Below are 7,189 nucleotides of genomic sequence, written 5' to 3' on the forward strand. Positions count from 1 at the left end.
TCACCGTAAAAAAAAAAAAAAAATAGCATAACTAATATTTTGTATCCATAAAAAAATATATGCTAATATCTATTGAATAAATTGTTGTTAAAATTATATTATTTAAGTTAATTAGAGAAATTTATTTTTGTTCAATATTTATAAGAATTATAAACATAGACCTTGTATTGTAAAAAATTATATACAATTTTTAGTACAAAAAAAGATATTTTATATTATCAATAAATTACAAATAATATTATGAACTTATTTGCAAACTTACACAATCCTATCTCACGTCTAAATAAGTATGCTTTTAATATGTACATATAAAATATATAATATTATGAACCCCCAAGTTAAGTCTCAAATGTTTAGAGTTTTGTAGTTAAATTAACACCTCATAGTGTTTCCAATGAACATATCTATAGTTCAAATACCCCTTCCTCATTGTAATTATCAAATTATCATAAAAAAGTCAAGCATAGAACTCAAGAACTTGTTTCTATCTTTAAATGGTGTTTATTTCTTCTTCTAAAAAAATTGTGTTTATTGCAAAAATAAACCTTAAAGAATATATACCAATATATTCGGTTTTGTTTGGATAAGCTATTTGTAAAAGTGCGTTTTTGAAAAAATAGCAGTTTTAAAATGTTCATTTTTGAAAATGCAATTTTAGAATGTTTGGCAAAATTTGTAAAAAATGTGATTTTCAACTATTGTTTTTGTTGCAAATTACCAAAAACCCTATATGCACCAACATCTTTCAATTCAATCTTATATATAAAATTAAACTATTCCATTTATTAAATAAATAAATAAAACTACACGTGATGGGTGAAGATACCACTCCAAGTGAAGTACTTCACCTAACAAGGGTTTCCTATCACCTGCACACCTTTCACTTTACCAATTTCATTTTACTCCTACTTCTTCTACACTTGTGAGAGTGCCTTTTTCTTTAGCACACAGGTCCAAGGATCCTGGGCCAAATAGTTGTAGTTTGGTGGACTGGGCTTGGTTCACCGCAGCTAAAGGGGCTGTTTAAGAACCAAGTGATGCATAAGGCAAGCTTCATACAATACACATAAACTAGCAAACAAGAATATTTGTATTGAATAACAATGAAAACAAAAAAATGAATGCAAAGTAATCAGGAAATACACAAAACAATTGTTAGGGATCCTCAAACTAATAAGAAATACTTCATTAGTTTTTCTTAATTGTGGATTACACTACAACAAACTTTAGTTATTTCAACCCTCTTTTATTGAGGGTTTACTAAAATCTGTTGATACAATCTATAAATAGAAATGCAGCAGGTTATATTACTCAACTTTATTTCAAAGATTATTTGGTCACTCAAAATAAGTTGAAACACCCTTGAAATAAATGTGGAAAAAAAAAGGCGCCAGTTTTTTCAGCCCACAAACCTTGGTAAAATATTACAAAACTTTCAGCCCTTGAAAAAAGCCTACAACAAAATTTTCATCCCTTGAAAAAAGCCCAACAAAATTTAAAAATATAGCCCAGAACGTAACCAACAAACAAATAAAGCTCTTATCACTCTTTCGCTGAAAGCCTGAAACTGGGCAAAATTTGCTATTTAGACTGAATTTAGAAATTTTTTTGGAGAATAGCATGCGCGTCAAACTAATTAGTTAGTTAGACTGTTTTTGGAACTCGAGTTTGCCAAACTCGATTTTGGGCTGGAAAGCAAACCCTTTAGTGGCGTTTTTTTAGTACCTATAGCAGCGTTTATAGAAAACGCCACTATAGGGTACATATAGTGTCGTTTTTGACAAACGCCACTAAAAAAAACGCCACTATAGTTTGAATTTTGGGCCGGAACTCGAGTTCCAAAGTCAGTCCAAATAGTTTGACACGCATGCTGTTCACAAAATTTTTTTCTGAAAACAGTCTAAATACCAAATTTTGCCCCTGAAACTGAGAAAGCATAGAAATCTCATAGAGCTCGACGATCATGGAGATCTCATAGAGCTCGACGATCATCGATTAGGTACGTAATCGCACAGCTCCGATTAGGTACGATCTCGGTTTTGTGACTCTTCATCTCTCTTGGCGTTGTGTTTCTCAGCTCCGATTAGGTACGAATCACAAACCCTAATTTCGTCTTTGATTTTTTTGTTTTTTTGGTTTACCCACACATTTTCATCGATTTCCCCATGATTTTCGTTTCGCATTTCTCAGAAAACTGAGCTCATCATCGATTTCCCTATTTCGATTTCTAATTGATCATTCGCTTTAGAATGTCACTGTAACGTAATCGTTTTCCTCAGGTTGTAGCACAGAAAGTGAAGGAAGCTGAAATCACTGAGCAGGACTCGCTTCTTCTGGTAATCATCATCAGAATTCCAATTTTTCTGTCTTTCAACTTCAATTACGGACAATCGCATTTGAATTTCTTTAGCAGAAATTTACATCTGAGCATATTTTCCTTGTTTATGTGATCAGATTCAATTTTCTTTTAGAAAATCCATAGAATTATTTTTCGTTACTTCATACTCTGTTTTGAGTACTCCATGTAAAATTTGGTTCAACCAAATGGAAATTATTTCTTATTTAATTTTTTGCTAGATCTTAGAGATTTAAGATCGAGAAATTTAATGGTTGTGTTATGCTAATTGAAATTTGAAACAGACGAGGAATCTGCTATGAATTGTTATATTCAATATTAGTTACATCAGAGGCCTGTATGTCAGAGAAATTTAGTAAGCTTCTTGTATTTTTCAGTTGTCATGTCTATGACCACAAGTTTCATCATTTGCACTGTATGTGTGTGCAGTTTTTGTGTTTAATGTGTGGTGTGTGTGATTGTTGCAGTTGGTTGACTGAGGGTGAGGTTGGTTGGGTATGGCAGAGCCGGTTATGTGCTGTGGGGGATATTTTTGGTGAGTGGGAAGAAAAAGAGGGGAAAAAAATGAAGTCTAAGTTCATATGGCATGAAAAGGAAATCTGGAGGCCTTGGCTTAAACGACGTAGACTGGGTTTTGGAGCTTTTGGTTATAGGTTTGCTGGGTTTGTGATTGGGTGTTGCCATGGGATTATGGGAATGTTAGGTTCATGGTTCCCAGCTTTGGGTTGTGGAAATTGAGAGGGAGATTACTGATAGTGGAGGTTAGTGGTAAGGGGATGAAACTAGGGGGGTTTATTTGTTTTGGTTGGGTTCATCCACAGCGTGAATTGGGTTTATTTGTCTTTCAAAGTGAATTATTGGTTTGGTTTTATAAAATTTTGAGTGTGATTTGACTGTAATGGAAATTTGATGGTGGGTTTAGTTCTTTTTAAATTAAATGCATACCTAGTGAGAACCCTGTTCTCTGAGCTGATGTTGCAATTAGAGTGATGCTGTCTTCTAAAGTGAAGTGAAAAGATTGTATAAATACTGCTAACTGCTGCCTGAAATGCAACTCACTTATAATAATTTCTCGAACAAAATGGATTTTTTTTAATCTTCATGGGGTTTCCTAGTAGAATTGTAGAGCTGTTTCCTAAAAGCTCCAAATTTCAGTTTTAGCCTTAAAACTGTTTTTAGCTTGAGGACCCCTTTTAAAAGCTCTTTAGCAAAATTTTCCAAACGTATGGCAATTTCTGTTAAATGAGCTTTAAACGCTATTAAAGTACTTTTAGCATTACCAGACACACCCATAATGGAAGTTACGGTTATCTGATCTTCTTTTTGCTTGTCTGTTATTCCTTATTAGTTCAGCGAATTTATCACCTTGATATGCTCTAAACTTTAAATCTATGAGAGTATTTATGAGCAGAACTGAAGTGTGAATATATTTGAGGTGCAATGGACAGGTGCTTATAGGCATATAATTGTAGCACGTAATCATAGAATGGAAAAGCAAACTGGTTGTATTGGTTTTTAAAAAGCCTAAGTCAGTTAATTCCATTTTGGTCTTTACCAGTGATTAGGGGATGTTAGGAGGCACATAACACTGATTTGCCACTATGTTATTGTGCTATATTGTTTTGTCTTTTATTAACATGGGAGAATGGCTTGTCAAAATCCGGGTTGCTGTTGCTGACTACTTCGATTAAAGAACTGTTTAAAATAATTCTTCAGTTGTACTTCGTTCTAGATTCTCATTGCAAAATGTTGGCAAGCGACTTGAGCTTTTTCTTGATCATTCCAATGAAATTGCTGCATTTTGCATTTTAGTTTAATGTTTTGCGGTCCTTGGTACAGATTTTCTACTCATATTACATGCACACATAAAGAAGTGCTTATGTTGAATATGAATAGGAGTCCTGTTGATACAGAACCCTGAAACTGAAATGCAATATTATACATGGACATTCCCCTGGGGCTGTCTCATATTCCATCACCTTGTGGAGCACTGTTGTGCCTCTATGTTTTTTGACATGTCACCTTTTTTGTATAATTTTTGTTTTTTCTTTTAATGCTTGGATTGTATTTATGTGTGTGTCATTTTCTGCAGACCCTGCCACTGCAGCTGCTTCTCAAGCAAACAAGGAGGAGGCAGATGCATGATCAGTGTTTGTTGGCAATGTGAGAAACACAATCTTCTTTTTATTTGAACTTAACCTTTTCCAAGTTTGCCATTCTTTTAGATTAGTCTGCTGACTCTGCTGGGTTATATGATGTGTTATCGTGGTTTTTCTCCACAACTTTAAATACTCATTCTTGAAGTGCTTAGTCTTTTAAAGAACCATTTATATAGTTTAGTGATGGTTGAATTTTGTTTTTATTTATATATAGTTATTACTTCTTGTTATTATTTCATAGTAGTGCTTGTTCACATGCTCCCAAGTGTAAATGTATATGTTGAATCTTGTTTGGAGTTACCTTATACTATCATAAACAGTTAATTTCAAGGTAAATATAGTATGATGATATTCTTGAATGCAGGATGGGTTGTTTTGGATAGGATCCATGTTTTGGTTTGAGTATGATATCAGGTCCAAAGAGTCAATTTGACCCTGTCATCTTTATAAATGTGACAGAAAACATATACCCTGCGTAACAAGCGCAGGTTCGAATGTCAGTTGGATGTTTACCAATGAAACTAGTATGATGCTTCAACTTTTGCTACTTTGCATTGCAATATGCAGATGAGGAGTTTAAATGTAGTGATAGCTCATGTAGATATTTCTACGGAGCCCTTTTGTAACATATTTGAGATGTATAGAAACATAACTTAACAATAAAAAAATATTCAACCATAATTTATTAAGAATTGCTTGTGACTAAATAAACATGTTTCTTGATTTTGTTTTTTTATCTATTACAATCACTATTGGAATGGTAATTCAAATAACAAATACAAAGTCAAATAACTCAACATGTTTCTTGATTTTGCTTTTCTATTTGCTATGTTAAGGACTTAAAAAAAGTGTCAAAAAGTTATGCCATGACTCAACATGTATGTATGTATAAATAAATAGTACTTGGGCTGGAATTGAGTTACACATACATCAACCCTGGGCTTACTCTTGGTTCCTTTCATTGTGCTAGTTCTTTTCAGCCCATCTGAGTTATTGCATGGACCTATTTACAGTTATATAGCCCTGTCACTAGATCTGCATTACAGTTGTATAGCCCTTGGACAGTACCAAAATATTTTAGAACCATGTTTCTTGACTTTGTATTTGTTTCTTAGTTCTGTGAATGCTTTCTATTTGTTGTTATTTGACTTCGTTTTGCTCAGTTATTGCAATATTCATCTTCAATACTTAATTACTATATGCTTTCTAGTTGTTTTGTCAAATGGTAGAAAGAGAAGACAAGTCATAGCCCTAGTAGAATTGAATTATTTGACATCACCCATGTGCAAGCTAATGGGCAAGCAGTAAATGAACCAACAGAAGATGCATTGGTATGAAATCTTCTAATTATACTAATATAGATACTATATTTTTATGTGGTTTTGTTCTGTTCACCTACTACCATGTCAGATTGTGCAAAGAACCTTGTTTTTACAATTTAAAACTCTTGCCCTTGTTGAAATGGATACCATGTCAGATTGTGCAAAGAACCTTGTATTATGAACTTTGTTGTGCCTTTTTCGTTCTTTTTGAAATTGTGGGTATCTTGAATTTGATATTGTGGAAAGGTGTGTAGATATATTTGCTGGGAAATTAACAAACTTTTGGTATCATTCTCTCTTTTCCAGAAACTGAGGACACCCATAATGGCTGAAATGTTCAATTGTAATAGCTGATAACTTCTTGCTTTGGAGATGATGATGAAGAATAAAATGTATCAAAACTTTTAACTCTTGGACAAATTTGGTCTTTGTACAAAGTGTGGTTGTTGATATCTTTTCTCTTAAACAATAATTGACATATTGGCAGTTTGTATGCGGCCTCTACTCTGTTAATTTGTAGGTTTGAGATTAGAGATCAAAGAAAGTGTAATTGTAGCAATATACCACTTTTGCTATATATCAATATCATAGCATATCATCTCAACAATTGTGAATTTTTTTGTATATATATAGTGCATGATTGTGTTTTTTTTTTTTTTTTAATAAAATAAAATCTTATTTTGAGGGTCAAGAGATCCCTTAAATAATCTTATTTATCAAGGGTTGTAAATATAAATTTTTTAAACCTTGGTAAAAGGTTATTTAAGGGTCTCTTGACCCTCAAAATAAGATTAGAGCACTTGTTTTAAGGGCCATGAAGGCCGTTAAAATTTCTTTTTTGAAGGTATATGTTTCGAAGGTTATCAAAGGTCAATTGTACTCTTAAAATAATTTTTTTCAAGGTTTTTTAATACTTTTTTTTAAGGGTTTTGACCCTTGAAAAAAGTCAGATTTGTTGTAGTATTACAAATGTGCTCACTAAGACGTGATACAAGGTTCAAATAAACTCAAAAATTACAGACTTTGATGGCTATCTAAGCCTCTAAGACTTGCAAAGTTTGAATCCTTTTGAATCCAAGTATGTGCTATAGTGGCTGTTTTTGGGATACCAGGAGATATTTCACTGTTTTCCCTTGAATTTGAGAGAGTTTTCTCAACGATTCTGTTGTGATTTTCTATTACTTCCCTCCTTCTTCAATGTTGGCTGCCTTCCTTTTTTATAGTGTCATTTTAGGGTTCAGGATATCGTTGATTCCCCCGCTTTAGCTCCCTGGGTACCAGAGCCACTGTTATGTCAGCCACTTTAATGGCTGGTTCTTTCCCTTTTTCTGATAGTTTTAATCTTTTAGTGC

At 33.1% G+C, this 7,189-nt stretch overlaps 1 long non-coding RNA gene across 7 annotated transcripts; it reads left to right on the forward strand.

The window, feature by feature from the left end:
* The first annotated feature begins 1,911 nt into the window (after window positions 1-1,911).
* On the forward strand, window positions 1,912-6,460 carry LOC115993763. 7 transcript variants are annotated; one of them, XR_004093074.1, is made up of 6 exons: window positions 1,912-2,087; window positions 2,280-2,336; window positions 2,641-2,711; window positions 4,449-4,519; window positions 5,726-5,846; window positions 6,144-6,460. It is a non-coding gene; the product is annotated as an uncharacterized LOC115993763 (long non-coding RNA). The 7 variants fall into 7 exon arrangements; XR_004093075.1 differs by lacking the exon at window positions 5,726-5,846; XR_004093070.1 differs by lacking the exon at window positions 2,641-2,711.
* Window positions 6,461-7,189: the final 729 nt, after the last annotated feature.

The sequence above is a fragment of the Quercus lobata genome, chromosome 6 (genome assembly GCF_001633185.2).
Source record: "Quercus lobata isolate SW786 chromosome 6, ValleyOak3.0 Primary Assembly, whole genome shotgun sequence".
Taxonomy (NCBI): Eukaryota; Viridiplantae; Streptophyta; class Magnoliopsida; order Fagales; family Fagaceae; genus Quercus; species Quercus lobata.